The sequence below is a fragment of the Periplaneta americana genome, chromosome 16 (assembly GCF_040183065.1).
Source record: "Periplaneta americana isolate PAMFEO1 chromosome 16, P.americana_PAMFEO1_priV1, whole genome shotgun sequence".
Taxonomy (NCBI): Eukaryota; Metazoa; Arthropoda; class Insecta; order Blattodea; family Blattidae; genus Periplaneta; species Periplaneta americana.
In genome coordinates, this window is record NC_091132.1 from 145986469 (window position 1) to 146008679 (window position 22211).

Consider the following 22211-nt stretch of genomic DNA (forward strand, 5'->3'; position numbering starts at 1 on the left):
TGGAGTCGCTGCCATGCTTTTTCCTCTTTTTGACATTATTGTAATACAAATCTAACCACGAAATAAATTCATTAAAATGTGAAATGTTATTTGTATCAATTACCCACCTGCATTATCACACTCAAGTATGTTATTTATTTAGACTTACCAGATTATAGTTTTGAATTATAACTATATCCACAACGAAACACATAAAATAACTATTAAGTATTAATATTAATAAAAGGTAAAGGTAAAGGTATCCCCGTAACATGCCATGAAGGCACTTGGGGGGCATGGAGGTAGAGCCCCATGCTTTCCATGACCTCGGCACTAGAATGAGGTACTTACTTACTTACTTACAAATGGCTTTTAAGGAACCCGAAGGTTCATTGCCGCCCTCACATAAGCCCGCCATCGGTCCCTATCCTGTGCAAGATTAAGCCAGTCTCTATCATCATACCCCACCTCCCTCAAATCCATTTTAATATTATCCTCCCATCTACGTCTCGGCCTCCCTAAAGGTCTTTTTCCCTCCGGTCTCCCAACTAACACTCTATATGCATTTCTGGATTCGCCCATACGTGCTACATGCCCTGCCCATCTCAAACGTCTGGATTTCAAGTTCCTAATTATGTCAGGTGAAGAATACAATGCGTGCAGTTCTGTGTTGTGTAACTTTCTCCATTCTCCTGTAACTTCATCCCGCTTAGCCCCAAATATTTTCCTAAGCACCTTATTCTCAAACACCCTTAACCTATGTTCCTCTCTCAGAGTGAGAGTCCAAGTTTCACAGCCATATAGAAGAACCGGTAATATAACTGTTTTATAAATTCTAACTTTCAGATTTTTGGACAGCAGACTGGATGATAAGAGCTTCTCAACCGAATAATAACACGCATTTCCCATATTTATTCTGCGTTTAATTTCCTCCCGAGTGTCATTTATATTTGTTACTGTTGCTCCAAGATATTTGAATTTTTCCACCTCTTCGAAGGATAAATCTCCAATATTTATATTTCCATTTCGTACAATATTCCCGTCACGAGACATAATCATATACTTTGTCTTTTCGGGATTTACTTCCAAACCGATCGCTTTACTTGCTTCAAGTAAAATTTCCGTGTTTTCCCTAACCGTTTGTGTATTTTGTCCTAACATATTCACGTCATCTGCATAGACAAGAAGCTGATGTAGCCCGTTCAATTCCAAACCCTGCCTGTTATCCTGAACTTTCCTAATGGCATATTCTAAAGCGAAGTTAAAAAGTAAAGGTGATAGTGCATCTCCCTGCTTTAGCCCGCAGTGAATTGGAAAAGGATCAGATAGAAACTGACCTATACGGACTCTGCTGTATGTTTCACTGAGACACATTTTAATTAATCGAACTAGTTTCTTGGGAATACCAAATTCAATAAGAATATCATATAATACTTCCCTCTTAACCGAGTCATAAGCCTTTTTGAAATCTATGAATAACTGATGTACTGTACCCTTATACTCCCATTTTTTCTCCATTATCTGCCGAATACAAAAAATCTGATCAATAGTCGATCTATTACGCCGAAAACCGCACTGATGATCCCCAATAATTTCATCTACGTACGGAGTTAATCTCCTCAAAAGAATATTGGACAAAATTTTGTACGACGTCAACAAAAGTGATATTCCTCGAAAGTTACCACAGTTGGTTTTGTCCCCCTTTTTAAAAATAGGTACAATTATGGACTCCTTCCATTGTTCTGGTACAATTTCCTTTTCCCAAATAGCAAGTACAAGTTTATAAATTTCGCTATATAATGCACTTCCACCCTCTTGTATTAATTCTGCTGGAATTTGATCGATACCTGGAGACTTGTACTTTTTCAGATTTTCTATCGCAATTTCGACTTCTGAAAGCGTGGGTTCGGGTATAAATGGCTCAGCAGTTTGTATTTCAATTTCGTCCCGATCATTTCTATTTGGCCTATGTACATTTAGTAGTTGCGCAAAATAGTTTTTCCATCTGTTTAGGATTGATGGAGAGTCTGCAAGCAAGTCACCATTCTCATCCTTGATCACGTTTACCCTTGGCTGATATCCGTTCTTAAATTCCTTTATACCCTTATATAAATCTCGAATGTTTTTATTCTTACTATTTGTTTCTACCTCATTCAGTTTTTCCTTCAAGTAACCTCTCCTTTTATTCCTAAGTGTACGACTTGCTTCCCGTCTTTCATTGAAATAATTATCTCTCTTCTCCTCAACTGGATCCTGTAAGAATTTCAATTTTGCCTGTTTCCTTCTTTCTACTACCATGCAACAATCTTCATCAAACCACGGTTTCTTTTTCTTAGTTTCATAATAACCTATGCTCTGCTCAGCTGCAATTTTGATACTATCTCTGATATTTTCCCACACGCTATTAACATCTAATTCTTTCTCAACTTCGTCGGAACTTTCTAAAGTGGCAAACCTATTCGAAATTTCGACCTGATAATTTTGCTTAGCTTCCTCGTCCTTTAATTTCAAAATATTGAATTTAGTAATATTAACTTGTTGCTCTACTCGCTTGGCTACTGATAATCTTTCTCTTAATTCTCCAATCACCAAATAATGGTCAGAATTACAGTCTGCACCCCTGAAAGTTCGAATATCTACTATACTAGTATGTCTAAGTTTATCTATCAAGATGTGATCTATTTGGTTGTGTGTCAATCCATCTGGAGAAGTCCAAGTATATTTATGTATATCCTTATGGGGGAATGTTGTACTTTTGACAATTAAATTTTTCGATGTGGCAAAGTTGACTAATCTAACTCCATTGTCACTACTAATTGCGTGTAGGCTCTCTTTTCCAATAGTTGGTCTAAAAATATCCTCCCGTCCTACTTTAGCGTTGAAATCCCCCAATAAAATTTTCATATGATATCTAGGGAACTGATCAAAAGTATGTTCCAATTCCTCATAGAAGCTATCCTTTACATAGTCGTCTTTCTCTTCTGTAGGGGCGTGAGCATTTATAACTATGATGTCGCACCATCTACCCTTAAGTACTAAATATGATAACCTGTCACTGATAAATTCGACCTTTTTTACTGCTGATTTTATTCTTTTATGTACAAAGAATCCTGTTCCTAATTGGTGATTATTGTTTCCTTCCCCATAATACAACAAGTAATCTCCTATTTGTGATATGCCATTCCCATCTAACCTAACCTCTTGTACTCCTACGAAGTCTATTCTATATCTAGCTAGTTCTTTTGCTACTAATGTTACCCCTCCTGTTCTATAAAGACTAGTTACGTTCCAAGTGCCAAATCTCAAAACCTTATTCCTTTGCTGTGGTCGTGCCAGAGAATCAGTCCTATTCCGAGGCTTACTGTAGGAATTCGTAACAAGCTGTTTTTTACGGTGATGGGTTGTTAGCCCTTCGCCCAACCCCCAAGCTGGAGGACCACCCCTTATCGGCTGTCCACGACTGCTTATTCAATATATTCGCAGCTACCCTCCATATCTGGAGGCCGTCTCCTCTATCCGCAACCTGAGGACGCGCCATGCCGTGGTGATAGGGACCCACCATACATGGACTAGAATGAGGTACTGACATTAATTAATTATTATTAGTATGTTCAAATTTCACTATCTCCAGTAACCGGCTCAGATATCTAGTATAATTTTAATTCCATGGAACAACAGTACCGACGATGTCTGTCTCAGCTGCCAACATAACAGTTACAAAATCACTACCATTTGTAGTATATGTCACTATCGAAATTCGAAACGAAGTTGGCAATAGAAAATTCAACCTGCAAACTAGAAAATCACCACAATGTAGTAATGGGGGAAAAATGGTTAGGTTTCACCCTTAGTGTATGAAGTAAGCTGACCCGGAGTATAGTGTCGGCTGCGGGCTGCCGCCGAACTTGGACCTCGTGGATATATGGTCATTCGTTGTTGGTGGTAGCGCTATGCACCGTGGGCTCTCTACTGGGTTCATGGTAACTCGTGGGACCGCGGTGAGGCCTACGTGGAAATGTAAAGGTTTCATCTAGGCTGTAGGGGAGTTCGGAGGAGGCGCGAGGGGAATCTGTATCGCTGGAGGCCTTAGAACATGCATATCATTTCATCCCGGGTAGTAAAATGGGCCCATCCAAGCGGCCCGATTACGAGGACAGTGCAGTCCGTCCCTCCCCTAAAGGGGGACTAATAGATAGGCAGATGGTACGCCTTGTTGCGGCGGTCACTGTACCATTAAACTCATTTCAGGTGTTCCTGCCTCAGAAAGACGCCATATCTGTGCTAATGCCATTTCTCTTGTACAGGTGACAACTTTTTCAAAACTGACTTCCATTTAGCTGGTTGCAGTCCAGTTGGTGCTAAGAATTTTTCGAACTGTAAAACGATTCGCTTTTTTTTTTTGTAACTTCGCTTTAAATTCATGCGGAGTAGTGGGGAATATTTGAAACTTATATAAGTAATAATCAATGCTCGTCATTAATTAAAAAGGTATATAGACCTACAGAATGTTCCATTTATCTTGTGAACCTGTTATAACTTTTTTGGATAGGTATTGGAATTTTTGTTTTTGAGAGTATGTTAGAACAAGGGGCTAACATGAGTGTAGAGATTTGGTGCTTGTAACTATATTACGGTACAAGATACACGTCACGTCCTCAATTTTTCAAATAGCACTACATACTTTAATCATGTTACATTGATTACACACATTAATAAGAGTTAAAAAATGTATCACCATGTCACCTTCGCAATCAAAAATGCAAAATGAATGCCATCAGAATGTGCCGTTTGTTATGGTGCCCCATTCATCTGGTGCATTAACTTACACAAAACTAAAGACGGCTGACATCCGTATACGTCGTGTGTTGTGTGTTTTTATCTTAACAAACCACAACTATCGACGCCAGAATCCACGTACAGTGGCCTACACGTTCTCTGGACCTGTCGCCACTCGACTACTTCCTGTGAGGAACTGTAAAGGACAGTGTGTACCAGAACATTCTGACAACACCAGACGACTTGCAACAACTCATTCGACAGGCTTGTGTGTCCATTCAGCCAGCAACATGCCGGGCAATCATACGGTCTTTCGGGGAACGCCTTCGAATGTGCATTAATGTGAATGTTCACCATTTGGAACATCTTCTGTGACTCTAAAAGCGTAACATTATTATCACATTGGGAGTACATTTTTGTTTCGTTTTGTTGTTATTGATTAGGAGGTGACATTGTGATACATTTTTGAATTCGTCTTAATGTGTGTAATCAATGTAACATGAATAAAATATGTAGTGCTATTTGAAAAATTGATGACGTCACGTGTATCTTGTACCATAATGTAGTTACATGCACAAAATCCCCACACTCATATTAGCTCCTCGTTCTAACATAACGCTCAACAACAAAAATTCCAATATCTATCCAAACAAAAAAGTTATAATAGGTGCACAAGTTAAATGGGACACTCTGTATAATACAAATGTTTATCTTATTTAATACCTCGCATGTAAAAATGTTGTGAACTTATGAATTTTACTTTCTGAATTCCTCTCGTATACCCTCATTACCGAATGTAACTCTATAATAATAATACACTTTTCCTAAATTATTGTTTTCCCTACTGAAGCTTTCATCTTACATAAAATGGCATTTTATAACATTTAGTGACATTCTGAGTGTTTTCCATTTAATTATATCGGCACATTTACAACTTTTTCTAACCGTTTCGGTGTCATTAAAGCTGTTGCGTAATATGTGCCAGTGGATTTAGCATGCACTGTGCGTTATTATTGAGACGTACGTACGTATCTTGGTCTGGATAATGGAGCAGCAGATCGAACGGAGCGTTGAGTGCAGCTGCACTCGATGAGTCTAGACTCGGAGCGGTCGATGTGGCAGCATGGAGCCTGTAGTACTACGCCGCCAGTACACGGTGTGTTGTAATGTCCTTCACGCCACGCGCTGGCGGGAACCTGCTCTGCCCCTCATTTAACCTATTTCTTATGCCCAGAAATGGCCGCAAAATGTAAACAGATCACTTACGCTCCCAGCTTCCTGTTTTAAGACGGAACACGCCCGCTGTTATGCTTAGGCCTATAACTAAACACAGCAGACTCAGTGTCGGACAGTAGGAAAGGAGTTAGTCTTTGAAGAGATAATGCGCAAAGACTAATTCCTTTCCTACTGTCTGCCACTGTGTCTGCCTTGTTGACTTATGAGTAGGCCTGAGAAATATAATGTCGTTATACTACCAGTGCGCTTCGTGGGCCCCTAACTTTTAGTAGGCCCTTCGTCTCAGAGTTGGGATGAGTTAACGCAGTGTCTTTCGTTCGTTTGAATTCAAGCTTATCATCACGGTAAGTTAGTCCTCAGCATTTGGGTGGTTGAAAGCCACTCCTTTGACTTCGAAACACAACTATCTGCTAAAGAAATATTTAAAGACATCATTTTCTTAGTTAAAGAAAAATTGCACTATTTTAAAGACATTTTCTTTTCCGTCTGTAAAAAATACACCTAATGTAACATTGACAATTGTCAGCCTCGTATTACGTTTTTGTTTTACATAATTTTTCATTTCATATATTGTTGCAATGAATAACAAGCCACAATTTAAAAATTTCAAAGGAGAAAGATTGCCTATTGCTAGAAAACACAGCCTTATATCTAGAGAAACTTCGTTCCACTTCTGCAGAAACAATGGGGAAATACTTGAAATATTTCAACAAGCATTATTTATCTCAAAATCTGTATCATTATTACAAATTTCTTCATTTGAAATTAAGTCACAAATTTCGTCCTCGGCATCTTGTTATTATTATTCTTTACAGGACGTTGAGTTGAATGTTTCCTGTTACGAATAGCAGTATTCGGTCGTAATGTTACCGATCAATTAAAGCTCACTGCTGAACGAAACACACTGAAATCCCCCACCCCAACGCAATTATGTACTGGTATCTAAAGTCAGAGGCGCACGAAGCGCAATGTAACGGCATACAATTCTTAGCCCTACTTGTGAACGTAACTGCGCGCGAGTGGGATTTAATTGACTATTAGCCTACACGATTAGAAGATAGTATATAAAAATTGGAAGAAATAAAGTACTCAAATAAATAAAATATTAATTGACTTGCTAAAATTCTATTTCACTAATGTTAGCTTCACCAAAACGTTTGAACTGAGCCGCCATTTTAAGTTAACTGTCTATGTGGTAAACAAATGACGATCACAAAGCATGTTTTATAGAACGGTGCCGTAAATAATTGGCAGTTTGAAATGTTGGCAAACAAAGAAACAAATGCTAGAGAAGTGATAAAATAGTACGATAAGCAGCCATGATTGGTTGAAAGACGTCCTTTTTCACCGTTTTATTGGTTAAAAGTAGTGTGACGTAGTAAAAGTGTAATAGACATAGAAAATTTTACTGGACTCGATTTCGATAAGTTAATCGCATAAGCATGGTGCTTAAGTTATCACCCCCTGCTTCTGTGGATTGGAGTATTGACGTTTCCAACTTACTCTGTCTCTTCTTGCGTCTGCATGTCTCAAGACTTCCTCTTGTTTCGAATTGTTACAATTTGTTTTGGGTATCTTTTCTCCTTCATTCTACTTAGGTGATTCTTTCTGTATTGTTGGCTTATGTAGACTAGACTCTACTGTATATTTTAATTTCTATTCTCACACTACACAAAATACAGGGTATTCGGGTGAGTGTGCGACAAATTTTGAGGTGTGATATGTGGTGTCAAATGGAACGACTTACACTTATAAACCCATATCCTGCGAGTGCAGTTCGGTGGCTCCTTTGAACACCGAACTGCACTTCTTGAAATAAAATAAGGTATACAAAGCTACATAACCTTGATAACACTTTCACCCATGACTATTATTCAATTGGTTTTTTTCTCGTTTGCAGGGTGGGGTGCGTGGAACGAGAAAATAATTACTGTTTAGTTGAGGTGACTCTTTTCATCTCTCCTATATTTACGACTTAAGTGCGTACATGTTTTCACATGAAAAATATACTACAAAAATTACTAATGATTACATGTCAGTATATCTTTACAAAATTAATGTACGTACACTACGTCACCTGTAGTTTAAAGACGGTTCTCTATATGGCGCCCACCTAGCTCGTTGCATGCATTGCATCGTCTCGTCATTGACTGTCGAAGACGCTCAAGAACCCCTTAGTATTACCCAACCAAAGATGGAGATACATTCAACAGGTTGCTTTAATTCCTGGCATTTAAGACAGAAAAGGAAAGAGTCAAAACAGTCATGAGAAAAACTCGCTGCTTTCAACGGTATGTAGCTTCGTATTGGAGCGTCGTCGGATATGGGTTTATAAGCAAACGTTGTTCCATTTGACACCACCTATCACATCTCAAAGCTCGTCACACACTGACCTGAACACCCGGAATAGTAAAGAGGAATATTGTAATCCTACGAAAGAAAATGAAGTTTTTTCAAGAGAATAAATATTCGCAGCATCCCAGATACAAGTAAAATTGGTTTTGGGCATTATGTTTGTAAGCTGTCTGTGTATAGCAATTTCTGTTAAACTATTAAACGGATTGTATCCACATCCAATACGTACCAATCAATTAAACCGAGCATGGTACACTTTAATTACAAAACTTTTACGAGACATTTTACTTATTTTTTAATTACACAAAATTTCGATTTACTATAAAATAACTGTAACCATTTTTCAATTTTTTTTTCTATAGGAGGTAGAATAAATTTCTGAAACATTTTGTGTTAATGGAATTATTTTTATTATTGAACAACCCAATATTCATACATAACAACATGCTTTACATACTATGTTTCGCAGACGACGAAATTCTACTGGTCCAAGAGTGATAACTTTAGCCCAGCCGTGGCGAAAATGTAACTCTCGCGAGCACATTGTGGCTCGCAATGATAGCTATGCATTTCTCTTGCTTCCTACCTCTCCCAACCCCCACCCTCTCACTCACTGGAGTCAAACTCCGTTCCATTTGTATTTGTTTCTGACCTGCGAGTGGCGTATCGTCGTAATGTCTCTCTGGAAACCATGTACCTCTACAAAAACGAAAGTTTCGAGTAGTATGGGAGACGCACTTTTTTCCTGCCAGTATGATGAGAATATTAAATGTATGATTTGTTCATAAGTATTATGAGGAAAATGGTTGCATAACATAAAACGGCACTGTACTACATGTCACTCATGAAACATTAAAAGGTTAGGCCTAAGTTTTGTTGTTGTTGTTATTATTATTATTATTATTATTATTATTATTATCATTATTATTATTATTATTATTATCCGAAGCTTCGTTCTTTCGCTTGCTCTGTTGAAGCCGTGTTCGCTACAACTTACGTTTGTGAAAAATTATTTTCTACAATGAAAATAGTAAAAACCAAACTTAGATCATGACAGAGAGACAAATACATTCGTGATCAACTACGACTGGCTGTAAGTGACATAATTTATGATTTTGAAACTCTGTTGCAGAGACATTCTGAAGACAATTAATTTTAGGTTGTGATAATGTGTCCTAATATGTTTTCTTATTCATTTCTTTCTTCGTTACAAGTACTAAACATTAGTTTGTAACCTTATACTGTATAAAATTATATTTAAGTGCTTGACGTAAGGGAAATGAAAATCCATTAATAAGTCAGACAGTTGCTTCACTTCCCCTTCGGGTGTCCGTCTCTCTTCATAGGTGCTATGCACGTTGCAGGTTACACAGTGGCTCGGCGCACGATCACGTTTTCGCCACGGCTGGTTTAGCCTATGATGACAAAGTTGAAGTAATACAGGACACGAATGTAGAAATTTTATTAACATACAGGAAACAGAGCGTATTTGCATAGATAATGAACAGGAAGTTCTAACTCTCACAGTTGGGACTCGAATTAGAAACAACTCGTAATTCAAATACCTAGGCTTAAAAATTATCCCGGATGGACATTCGACGAAGCAATTAGTTAAATATACAGGGACGGATAGCCATTCGTATAATAAATGGCATTTCATACGTAAAAAAATTATCAATAATTAACCAAAAAACGCATTTATAATACCATCATCAAGAATAAAGTAATTATAATATACGGAAGCGAAATATAGTAAATGATGTATTATAAGTTATAAAAACTAGTAATGTAACTAATGGATTTTTTTGCGGCGGTTCTTAGGCAAATCAAGAATGGAATATAATGAATGCGAGAATTAGAGAACTAATTACCATTATTTGCACAATAACAGATGAGGTAAAAACTAAACAGATGACATGGTATTGACATGTCCAACGAATGTGCTACAATAGGAACCATTTGATACAAGAAAGCGAAGGAGCCCAAGGAAAAATTGGATAGTTGGGGCCACCGGGATGAGGAGACGACTTCTTGAACAAGACAAGACCATCGGATGGATAGAGAAAGCAGGTGACTGCGTATCGGAACACGGCGAGGAGTGTTGTGAAACAGATTACTGGTGATGATGTAAGAAGGATTTTCCATAAAATATTAATTTGTCTCAAACGTTGTGTATTCATTGTGCGTTTGGTTCATTGACAAGACCTGTTAAAATCTAGTTACGGACTATCTAACCCCTTGGTTCTTGAGAGTATCTCTTCATGTCGGATCCTTTTCTTCCTTTGTTGATTGAGCCGATACCAATACAGTAGAGCATCTCATATAGGCACAGTGAAAACATAAACAAAGTGCAGGTAACGTGTGGTGTGAGGATGAACCGTACGATAAACTCGAGGTATGCACTAGGTTTTAGTTACAACATTTATGGCGAAGCATTAATTGAAATTATATTTTCCAAAAACACACAAATTACATAACGTTATCATATACACATTTTAACAAACGAGCAATTGTAACGTTGAAATAATTAGATATAACAAATCAAATTTTGCTACTTACATGATGTTGCTTTCAAGCAGCATTTTTTACGGTCATGAATTTCATTTTCTGTATGACTAACATAATATCATCGTCTTCTGTGGCCGAATTAACAAAACTACAGTATATTGGTCTGAACTGTATCTGAATAAATTGAACTTTGAGAAGGGATAATTATGTTTAGGAAATAGTGTTGCCACTTCAGATCAGTAAACTGTAGTTTTGATAATTCGGCCACAGAAGACGGTGATATTATGTTAGTCATACGGAAAATAAAATTCATTACCTTAAAAATGCTGCTATATGCTGGTGACCACATAATAGTAGCAAGTACAGAAGACGTAAAGGAATATTTTTAAATTGAATAAATATGTGAACAATAGGCTACAATTTTAAAATATCCATCGAAAATATCAAGATTATGGCATTCCAAGGCAACCAACAAATTAGATCCAAAATGGCAATAGAAAACAAAATCATGCAACAAGTAAGCCATTTTAATTACCTAGGATGTGACATCTCATTTAATTATGACATATAAGAATAAGATAGCCAAATTTCAAAGAATGTGTGGAATGGTAAAACGATCACTAAATAACAAAGCAATAAAAGAGAGACAATTAAAATCCTATGAAACATTATCAGTACCGGTTTGACTCTATGGTTCTGAATCTTGGGTACAAAAAAATCAATGAAGAGGAAAATGATGATGATGATGAGGATGATGATGATGATGATGAGGATGATGATGATGATGATGATGACGACGACGATGACGATGACGATGACGACAACGACGACAAGGAACCATGGACCGCTTGGTTTGGAAGCCACTCGCTAACGGTTAAGCCATGGTGCCAGACATAATTAAAATGATGACGATTTTACTATAAAACTAATTTACTTCTCCAAAACTTGAACCCGAATTACAGGCCGCAGAGGTTAACTATACTCTCATTGTCACATATGTCATAAGTTACATAACGCAAAAAGGCTAAAATTACAATTGAACTAAAAAAGGAACAACATTTCTATTGATAGAATGATGTATGGACGAAATTAATAGAAAACAGTTGGTGTTAAATTATTTTATGCACTCTTTTCAAACAGCAGTCTCTTTGATTAATTGTATTGAACATTGTAATATGGTTGATAGTAGTGTACGTAATTTCCCTCCCTATACAATAAAATATATTAATGAAACAAAAGTAAATGAAATTCAGTAAAATGATACCGGACGTGCAGTTTGTCAAGCAGAAGAAATTTATCTGTAAGATTTGATGTTTTTTATTGTGGTTCGTTTATCTCGTGGTTTCTGTATAGACTATAGGTAGGCTATTATAAGCATATTTCCAGTTTATATCTATTAGAAGTCAATGATGGAAGTAGTCATGAGTGGTGTTACTTCCGTGATTGACTTTTTAGCAGAATGTGGTGCCCTCAAGTGGCGAGATAACACGTTAAAGTGCAAAGTATCCAACAAGCCCTACTGTCCCACAAACCCTAAGTTACCCTTTCCTTGGCTATCAGGGTGCTCTGAGACAAATAAGTTTTATTGTTATACCTGTATTTTGTTTTGGGGCGAAAGTGAGTGGTACTCATCTTCTTGTGGGGGTCTTTGTCGCAAAAGAAAAGTGATTGAAAGGTCGAGAAACATCTGCTCTATAAAAAATATACAGGGACATCATTTTATTTTTACTAACATTTTTAATATTAACCTGGCTATACGTTTGCATTAATGGTTCAGAGCCGGAAACACCGTTTGCTACCCCCTTCCACGATTGAAGTTCGATGATTCTGGCGTAAAATACAAACAAATCACTTTACTAGGTATAGAAGGGAAGAAAAGTAGTTCATCCATTTACGTAAACTAGGAGATATCGTAATTTTTAGTTTGATAATTTTCATTAGGTTTTTGTTTAATCAAAATACAGTACAGTATTAACAATAAGTGTTTTTACTCATGAACTGAGTTATCCATGCGAACGTATTTATTATGCAGTGTATATTATTCTGTCTAAAGCACATTAGCGTACAATATAGAGAATGAAGTTAAAATGAAAAATAATCATAATGCCGATATTTAAACACATTTTTAAAAATGGTGGCCGTTCATTTCGATACAGGCTTCTGTTCTTTTGTGCATATTATCGCACTATAGACTATTACATCTAATTCCAATTACCAGTTTCGTCCTTCGTACTAGTAACTCATGTTGAAATAATTCTATACCTATTATATAAAAGAGTACCTTACGTACTGTAAATTCAATGTTGACCTCTGTCCGACCCGCACAGATAACATGCTATGTATTGTTCGTCCAAGTTGTTATGTCGCAGGATCGTAGAAAGGGGAGAAATCACGTGACAGTTAATTACATTTATTTAAGTTATTTTAAACAGTTGCGGGTGAGGGAAATCGAGATGCGACGTAGGGAAACGGACGACAGTACCTGTGCGAAAACATGATTCAATATTGAAAGCTTTTTCGTCACTGGAAAACGCGAACATGTTTCTGGAACGTACTATACTCACTAACTTAATACTGTTTGTGTTTACTACGACCTTAAGGCGACTTTGACTGTATACGCTTGGTTCTGCGAGAACAGTTGGAAGTTTACTAGTAGAGGGGGTGGGAGTGAAGTACATTCAAAACCTCAGGTACAATAAAAATTGAAGTAAAAATAAAATGATGTCCCTGTATAAGGTAAGCAGAGTTTTTCAGCCTACCTAGTATTTACACCTTAGATTCGCCACTGAATAATGTATAAAGAATCATGGCGATGTTACGGGAACTAGTGAGATATTCCGAAACAGATGTGCTTCACTTGAAAACACAGGTTTAAATAACCAAAACTACCCCGCAAAAATATCGCAATGTTTTGAAATGACATCTCAGTGAACAGAGAGATTGATCGAGCCATACGTGAATCTGTAACCCCTGGACATTGTCCTTCGTCGTACAGAGGGAAAGCATTTCTTATTCAATTTCTGGACGCAGTCCATTGTCACCGCGTGCTTTGTACAGAAGGAAGCGCAGTGTCTGCTTTTGTCAGCGCTGCTTGGAGTGTATAGACTGCATCTGTGCTGACAGCACTGGAATGCTATAACGACCCTTACAGATCAGGTCCGCTCTCACCTCGTGTAGATAGATCCCATCCAGGAGATGTATCAAACTTTTTATGGTGTCTAGGCCAGTGACACGGGTCTGGTCGTACTGGCGTGGTTCCAGCGTCATTCGGAGATGCCACACAAAATATCCAAGGGAGTTAGTTATAACAGTTTTTATATTTTAAGCGTGGTTGAGTTATAATGGACATTTTAGATTTTAAATCTAGGCTGAAGTGCAATTCTTAGATTAAAGCTGCATTTTATTACAGCTATACTCCATTAGAGTAATGAGTACTATCTATACTAATAATAAATCTGTAGCCGAAATTTTTCTGGTAATTTTCGATTTTCCAAAAATAATTGGTCCTAACATATATAATTAACCACCCTGAAACCGAAAATCGCTTTTTTGACATTTTTGTTTGTATCTCTGTCTGTCTGTATGTTTGTTACCTTTTCACGCGATAATGTCTGAACGGATTTCGATGAAAATTGGAATATAAATTAAGTTCGTTGTAACTTAGATTTTAGGCTAAATGGCATTAAAAATACATTATTTAAAAGGGGGGTTATAAGGGGGCCTGAATTAAATAAATCGAAATATGTCGCTTATTATTGATTTTTGTGAAAAATGTTACATAACAAAAGTTTCTTTAAAAATAATTTGCGATAAGTTTTATTCCTTGAAACATTTTGATAGGACTGATATTTAATGAGATAAATGAGTTTTAAAATTAAAATAACTGCCATCTAAGGCCGTGTAATGAATTAAAAAAGGAATGACTTCGTCTATAAGGGGCCTTGGACAGCAACAATCGAAAGCTATGAAAGATAGCCTACAGAGAATGTTTGTGTGTTTGTATGAAGTAATATCAGAAGCTAAATTACCCGATTTGTATAATTAATTATTATTTCACCATTGGAAAGTGTAGTTTCTCTAGATGGACATTATGCTATAATGTTATTACAGTAACTTCTGATATAATATAATATAATATAATATAATACAATACAATGCATTACAGTACAATACAATACAATATAATATAATATAATATAATATAATATAATATAATATAATATAATATAATATAATATAATATAATATAATATAATATAATATAATTTAAGTTATTTGAAGGGTTCAGAACTATAGTGGGCCAAGCGCCATTTACTGAATACGTAGAAAACAAGGGTTAAAATTAAATTATTACCATAATGCAATGGAAACCTATAACAAGTAAAATAAAATATACACATTAAATCTATGATGCCAATCTTCATTAAACTATGTTTGCATGTAATAAAAAATAAGAAATATGTTAAAGTAATTGTCATTGCACCAAATGAGTGTCTCTGGACCAAAATGATCGCATTTTAATTATTTGGATGCAATTTAAATTAAGTAACATATTAAACGATTTATCCTTTTATCAAACACGAATGTTCCCTGGATCAAACGTCCTATTTTAATTATGTTATTACTTTATATTTATTTCTAACGGGTGCAGCGGAGCGCACGGGTACGGCTAGTTAAGAATATGCTAATCGAACATGGAAAATAGTATAATAATAACAATAACACATCGGGGGAAAGGAACTGGTCATTTACCCCATTATTTCCTGGCCTATTTGTCTCATAATTGGTGCATTCTTGGTATCACTTGTAAGGTTTAGACCATTTCATTTCATTTATTACATTCGATACGATGTGGAACAAATAAACATTTTACAATATTACAATTACTTTTTTACAAATTTTTACAATGTTTACAACATATTACAATTTTTACAGTTTTTACAACTTTCTACAATTTTTTACAATATTTTGGCGAGATGTAGTGAGATGAGGTGAGGTCCCAGGATTCGCCAAAAGATTATCCGGCATTTGCCTTGTGGTTGGGGAAAACCTCGGAAAAAACCTAACTAGGGAATCAGACCAAAGGGGTGAAATGAAGTGAGGCCGAGGACTCGCCATAGACCATCCGGCTTCAGTCCCACGGCTGGGGAAAACCTCGGACAAAACCATTCAGTGACACCAAAGGGGGATCCAACCCAACCCCGAACATGGCTCCGGATGAGCAGCCCAGCGAGTCTGCCGACTGAGCTACATCGATGGCTCTACTAAAAATATACAATACATAGCCAATCAGATTATTAAATTTACAAACGCCAACGATTATTCATCAGTTGAGCTATATGTATAATACAAAACAAGTAAGTTAATTAAATTTAAGGCATAAACAATTCAATCAGTTGTGATATACAGAAATTGATAATATATATTAGGCAAACTACTTCAAATTACAAACACAAACAATTCATCAATAGAGCTATACAGATTACTTTTCATCAGGCAAAATTATACAAACATATGCAATACAAAGTAGGCAGATTAATTCAATTTACAAGCGTACTTTCATTAAGCTATACAAATTTATACAATTAATATCAAGTAGATTAATTCAATTTATAATCATAAACAATTCATCAGTTGAGCTATACAGACTACTATACAATTTACAGGATATACAATTCATCAATTGAACTATACAGACTACTATTCAATTTACAGCATATACAATTCATCAGTAGAGCTATGCAGACTACTATTCATTTTAAGAGCATATACAATTCATCAGCTAAACTATACAAACATATACAATCATAGTAAACAAATACGTTCAATTTACAAACTTATTTTCGTTAAGCTATACAAAATTGCCTTCGGACAGTTGACTAAACAAAAATAATACATCTACAACACTACAATATATCACCGCATAGATACTGTTATCTGAAACCTTCCATATCTAAAAATGTATGATGAAATAAAACTTGAAAATGTTCAGTGCTGAAACGAAAACAATGCCATTCTTATAAGAACAGGCTACACAGAGTCTGAGATGTAAAATTGTGTAGGATGACAAAATAATAAAATAAATATCTGTGTTTAAATATCTGGGTTGCATTATCTCATACTCAAAGGAAAATTGTGTACACAACAAAATAAATAAATTTCAAAGAATGTGCAGAACTATCTATCGTACACTGAAAGCAAGACACTTAAAAATACTCAAATACAACTTTACGAAACTTTAGCTTATTATAGATATATTAATTTGTCCTACAGAATTTATCTGTAATATTGACACTTAATATTTTAGGAGAAAAATTCGCTCCGGCGCCGGGGATCGAACCCGGGTCCTTGGTTCTGCGTACCAAGCGCTCTGACCACTGAGCTACGCCGAATTCAATCCGCAGCACCGGATCGAACTTTCCTCCTTCGATGTTTCCCTTTGTGGCCTGACTCCAAGTTAGGCATATGTATGTTGACGTGTATCCAATGTCAACTGCCATTAATATATCTATAATATTCTCTCAGCTAGCAGTGCATAATAACTGCGGATTCCCGGCCAACATGTCACTCAGCTGAGTGAAATAGGAAAGCCAATAAAAGTATAAAATATTATTGTTTTCCGTTGCTATGGAAATTGATTAATTTATTCTTTCAATAAAGCCATTTTAGTATGAAGTTAAATTTATTAAACATTCTTACTAAAATTAATTGTGTAAGCACTATACAAGAGGTACACGCATATAACATTTGGTGATATCGAGATGATATTTGGCGAGATGAGACCGAGAATTCACCATAGGATTACCTGACATTCGCCTTACAGTTGGGAGAACCTCGGAAAAAATCCAACCTTGTAATCAGCCCGGGCTGGAATCGAACCCATGCGCGACCGCAGCCCCTAGTAGAAGGCAAACCCGCTACCTCCTAAAGCTACGCTATTGGCTTGGGAGTTCATTTCTTTGATAATTCTCCAGGACTTCGGTGTTAGGTTATCTTTCTTTAGATGGTGTGCTGAGACTGGCCTTGTAAACATTATTACAATATCTGTTAATAAACGGGAGAAGAGGTAGGAAAAATCAAGAGAATGCTGATTGACGAGTTTTAATTGATATGTGGAAACCAAAGTTTTGGGATTCTGTAACTTCATTATTTTGCCTCTTATCCCGCACCAAATAGATGAGATCCTTCAACTTTTCATAAAACAATTTATCTTATTTTACAACTTTCAGGTGTTCTATGATACGTCTTCTCTATGTAATTCAAGACGGTCTGTAAATAAAAACCAGAGGTTTAATTTCATACCGTTGCTATTGCTGTTGATTGTTGCACCTATAATAAAGTATGGAAACTGTTGCAAGTCGTTCTTCACATCAAACTGCTTTCAGAACTTAGAAAAATTAAAATAACGCAACTCCCTTAATCATTAAATGTTTTGTGGCGTGTGTAAAAAAGTAGGTGACTGTAATTAATCTACGAGAAGAGCTGCTAAAGGAATCTTTACAATTAGCACATTGAAAGAGTTATGAAAGCAAGGGATCGTAACTTAGTTCAAATTGTTCTGCTAGTACACGATAGAAAACCTTATGCAAAATCGCTTAAAGGCTAGTTCACAATAAACCGGGAACGGAAACGACAACGAGAACGAGAATGGAAATAATGTTAAAATAAATTAATTTAAATGTGAGCATTCACAATAGTTAATTCTGAATTCTCACATTTAAATACGTTTATTTTAACATTATTTCCGTTCTCGTTCTCGTTATCGTTTCCGTTCCCGGTTTATTGTGAACCAGCCTTTATACTTCAGCATCTTTGGAATTAAATCCAAAATGAAATAGCCAAGGCTCTAGAATAGTACGATTTTCTTGTCCGTCCCCATTGTCTTTTTTAAAGACACACTTGTGGGAAGACTAAGATTAGCATGAACAGTAATAAATTATGTTGTATGCTGAAGAGAGGTGTGGGTTCATTTTGTGAGAGAAACATTTAAATATGTTTAAAAAATCCAAAATAATGTAAATGAAATATCTGTTTCATTCACGTAAGTTAAATAGATATGCATAGAAAAATCATTAAGAATATCATGTTCATCTTCATCTACAAAATAAGTAAATTCGCAGCGCGACAGGCCATTGAGAGCCAGAGCCGACCAGCCGTCTGCTGGTCTCATGTTTACATGCCTCAGCAAAGGTGTACGATCATCCAACTACAGCGTAGGTATCGTATGGTTAGAACGATGATCCCCCCCAACTGTTATAGCTGGATTTATTAACTGGATTTCGCTATCTATCGTACTTCCCCGAATGCATCACGATGCTGGGTGGGCACCGGTCCCATACTGCCTTTCAGATCGCAAATCTGTTAGTTTTTTCTAATTATTAAGTAGACTAATTAAGTGATATTAAACGGGTAGTATGTTTACTCTATGCTAAGATGCATTTGGGCCCATGTGTGAAGTAGAATAAAATATCAAGTTACGCCGCATGCCTCAAACTTCTCGACACCTTCTCAGTGGCGGCTGAATGACTGAGGCAAGTGAGGCCGGGCCTCAGTCACTTGCCTTAACTGAAATCAAATTTTGTGTTTTTATATAATGTATTAGTTATTTGAATGAAGCATATATCGCTGTAGAAGCATTTGAAAACTTTGTGACGCATATAGACCTGTTTTGCAGTAAAATTCGTTCCTGAGGCCAGGATCGCTTGAGCCGGGTCTGGCTTCTGCATTTCGTGTCTTTTCGCGGGCTTTTTGTTTGCACTTACCGTTGTAGCTGAGGCACAATTCGTCTGGCCACGTGGCCTGGTCTGGCCTCAAGGGTAGAGTGGGTTGGGAATAGCAATGGTGACTTGTCTTCCTAAATAGGCCATAAATAACAAAAATTCCAGCTCTTTGGCAGGCAGAGACCCACACTATTCTCTCCCCTAATGTCGTAGTTTATGACTTAAGCAGGGTGTTGTTCTATTGTACTTCGTAGAACAGTAGTGAATCTGGGCCAATGTTGTTATGTATTTCGGGAAAATATAAACAGGAACAAATGCGAGAAATAAGAATAATGTAGCTAATTCATTGTTAGAGTGTCCTTTTTCGAGAACGAATAATATTGAAAGAAAGGAAGTTTTAAATAAAGAGAGAGCCTGCCGAGATACCTACAACATCGCTGACAATTTTTCTGATAGATAATCTTAAAACGCGAGTTTCTATTGGATCCTGGTATGGGCAACATAAATGGTTAAGTGGTAATGTGGTGCAAAATAAACTTCTCTGTTGGCCTTGTTTGTTGCTGTCAAAGGGGGGGGGGAAGAAAAGAAAGAAAGGGGAATTTCAACACATAATGTGGGTTGCTTCATCATACTGAAACAATCACTTAAACTCACAGCATAACAGCTTATTTGGTGAGTGAAATTATTATTTTTTCATTAATAGTAATAATAATAGACTAATAATAATAACAATAATAATAATGATATTAATAATACAATAACAATAATAATTAATATCATAAATAAACATTTCCTATCGGAGGCACTTAAACTAGTTGCATCTGGCCTCACCGAGGATTTCAATCACCGGCCGCTACTGCACTTTCTTCTGATTGGCGTACAGTAATCTCTTGTGTTTGTTAGGTATCTGCTTCAACCTGTGTCGAGGTTTTTGCATTTCACTTCATTCACACACTAGACAAACACACGTGGCGGGACTCCCATGATGAGGAGTCATTATGAAGCCTATCCTCTCCCTGAGACAACAGAGTATATCATATTAACCAAAAATAACACATAAGCTTAATTCCGCTTGTATTCTATCCCAAGATCATCTCTTCCATACGACGTTAACTCTGCGCGCCTCAATGATCCCACAAATCTTACATGTATTGAACTGCTGTTCATCGATCAAAACATTTATTCGATTAATTATTTGAATTTAATCGACTAATCGATAGATTAATCGAGTTTGGATCGATTTGAAAAATGTTTTAATCCTACTGTAATACACAATTATTGTTAAATTTAACTTGTGTTCGGTGATAAGCATAAGTATTAAATTAATGTTGTATATCTGCATATATTATATCGTTATATAAATAAATGAATAAATAAATAAATAAATAAATAAATAAATTTAGCTTCCCTTAAAAAAAGGTTCCAGATTTGACAAAGCGTATTACATATAATTTGGAAACACACCTAAAAGGTAAAATGATAAACATTTGAAACGGTTAGGGAATCGAATATACAAAATGCGCCCAATGTGCCCATTTACACTTAAGAAAGGGGGGAAAAATATCATCAGATAGGTTAGAATTATTTCAATGCCATATACCGCGAGAAAAATAATAGTACGAATTTATTGGCATTGATATCTAAACCAATCAACAGCCATCGGTTAAGATAACTTGAAATTTCCATTATCACTATTTTAATTAATTACTAACATATTTATTGTAAGACTTATAATTTATTGTGTCAATTTCTCGGGGAATTTTTGAGACAAACATAAATAACAAAAAGTATGAAGACTCACCTAGTTAATACTGCTTCATCCATGATTTTAAACATGTGAGTGTATTCACATGCTCCGAATTAAGTGCCGCTCTACTTTTAGTAACAATGTTTCCTGCATCACTAAACACGAAAAAACTTTTTTTCTGTCAAGCACTTCTCCACGATCATTCAATTTAAATCCAAACATTTCACCCAGTTTACATCTCAAATTCTCACATGCCATAATGGAGTTTATACTTTTCACATACCACAGAAAATTGATTTTTTTTCTTTATCAAACTAAACACACAACCTTCATATACAGACTCAGTACAGTACTGCAACTGCAAAAACTACAGCGGTCGAAACAGAAGACTGGCCCCTATTGTAATCGAATTACCAGATTTTAAAAAGAGAAGAAGGTAGTTACACTCTCACTTGCACACAGTGTAGACCTGCCTATTTTAAAAGGAATGAGGTGGACGAATCCCAGAAAAGTATGTATTTCATATGCTAGGACGTTGAGCTGACAACAAGGTGAAAGTTTTCTTGGAAAACCATAAAACTTAATAAGAGTTTCGCATTGTGTTTCAACTTTCAATAGAGGTTGACTAGGTCACTGTCCTCATATTTCCAGCTCTTTCAGAAGTCTTTGTGCAAAGATTTTCCCTCCTCTAACTGGTTTACAGTTAGAAAATAACATTACTATTGTGCTTTTAAGTAAGCAATTTCCGAGAGAGAAATATTGTCGGAAATTTTAGTATGAGTTTGTATTAACAAAATAATAATTAATATCAACTACAACCGATTAATTTTAATCGTACTCGATTATTCGATTAAATATTTTTCATCGATTAATCTTACATCAATTGATCG

General features: G+C 36.1%; 1 non-coding gene across 1 annotated transcript; it reads right to left on the reverse strand.

The window, feature by feature from the left end:
- Positions 1 to 17173: 17173 nt before the first annotated feature.
- Positions 17174 to 17246, reverse strand: TRNAC-GCA (transfer RNA cysteine (anticodon GCA)). The gene has a single exon. It is a non-coding gene; the product is annotated as a tRNA-Cys (tRNA).
- Positions 17247 to 22211: the final 4965 nt, after the last annotated feature.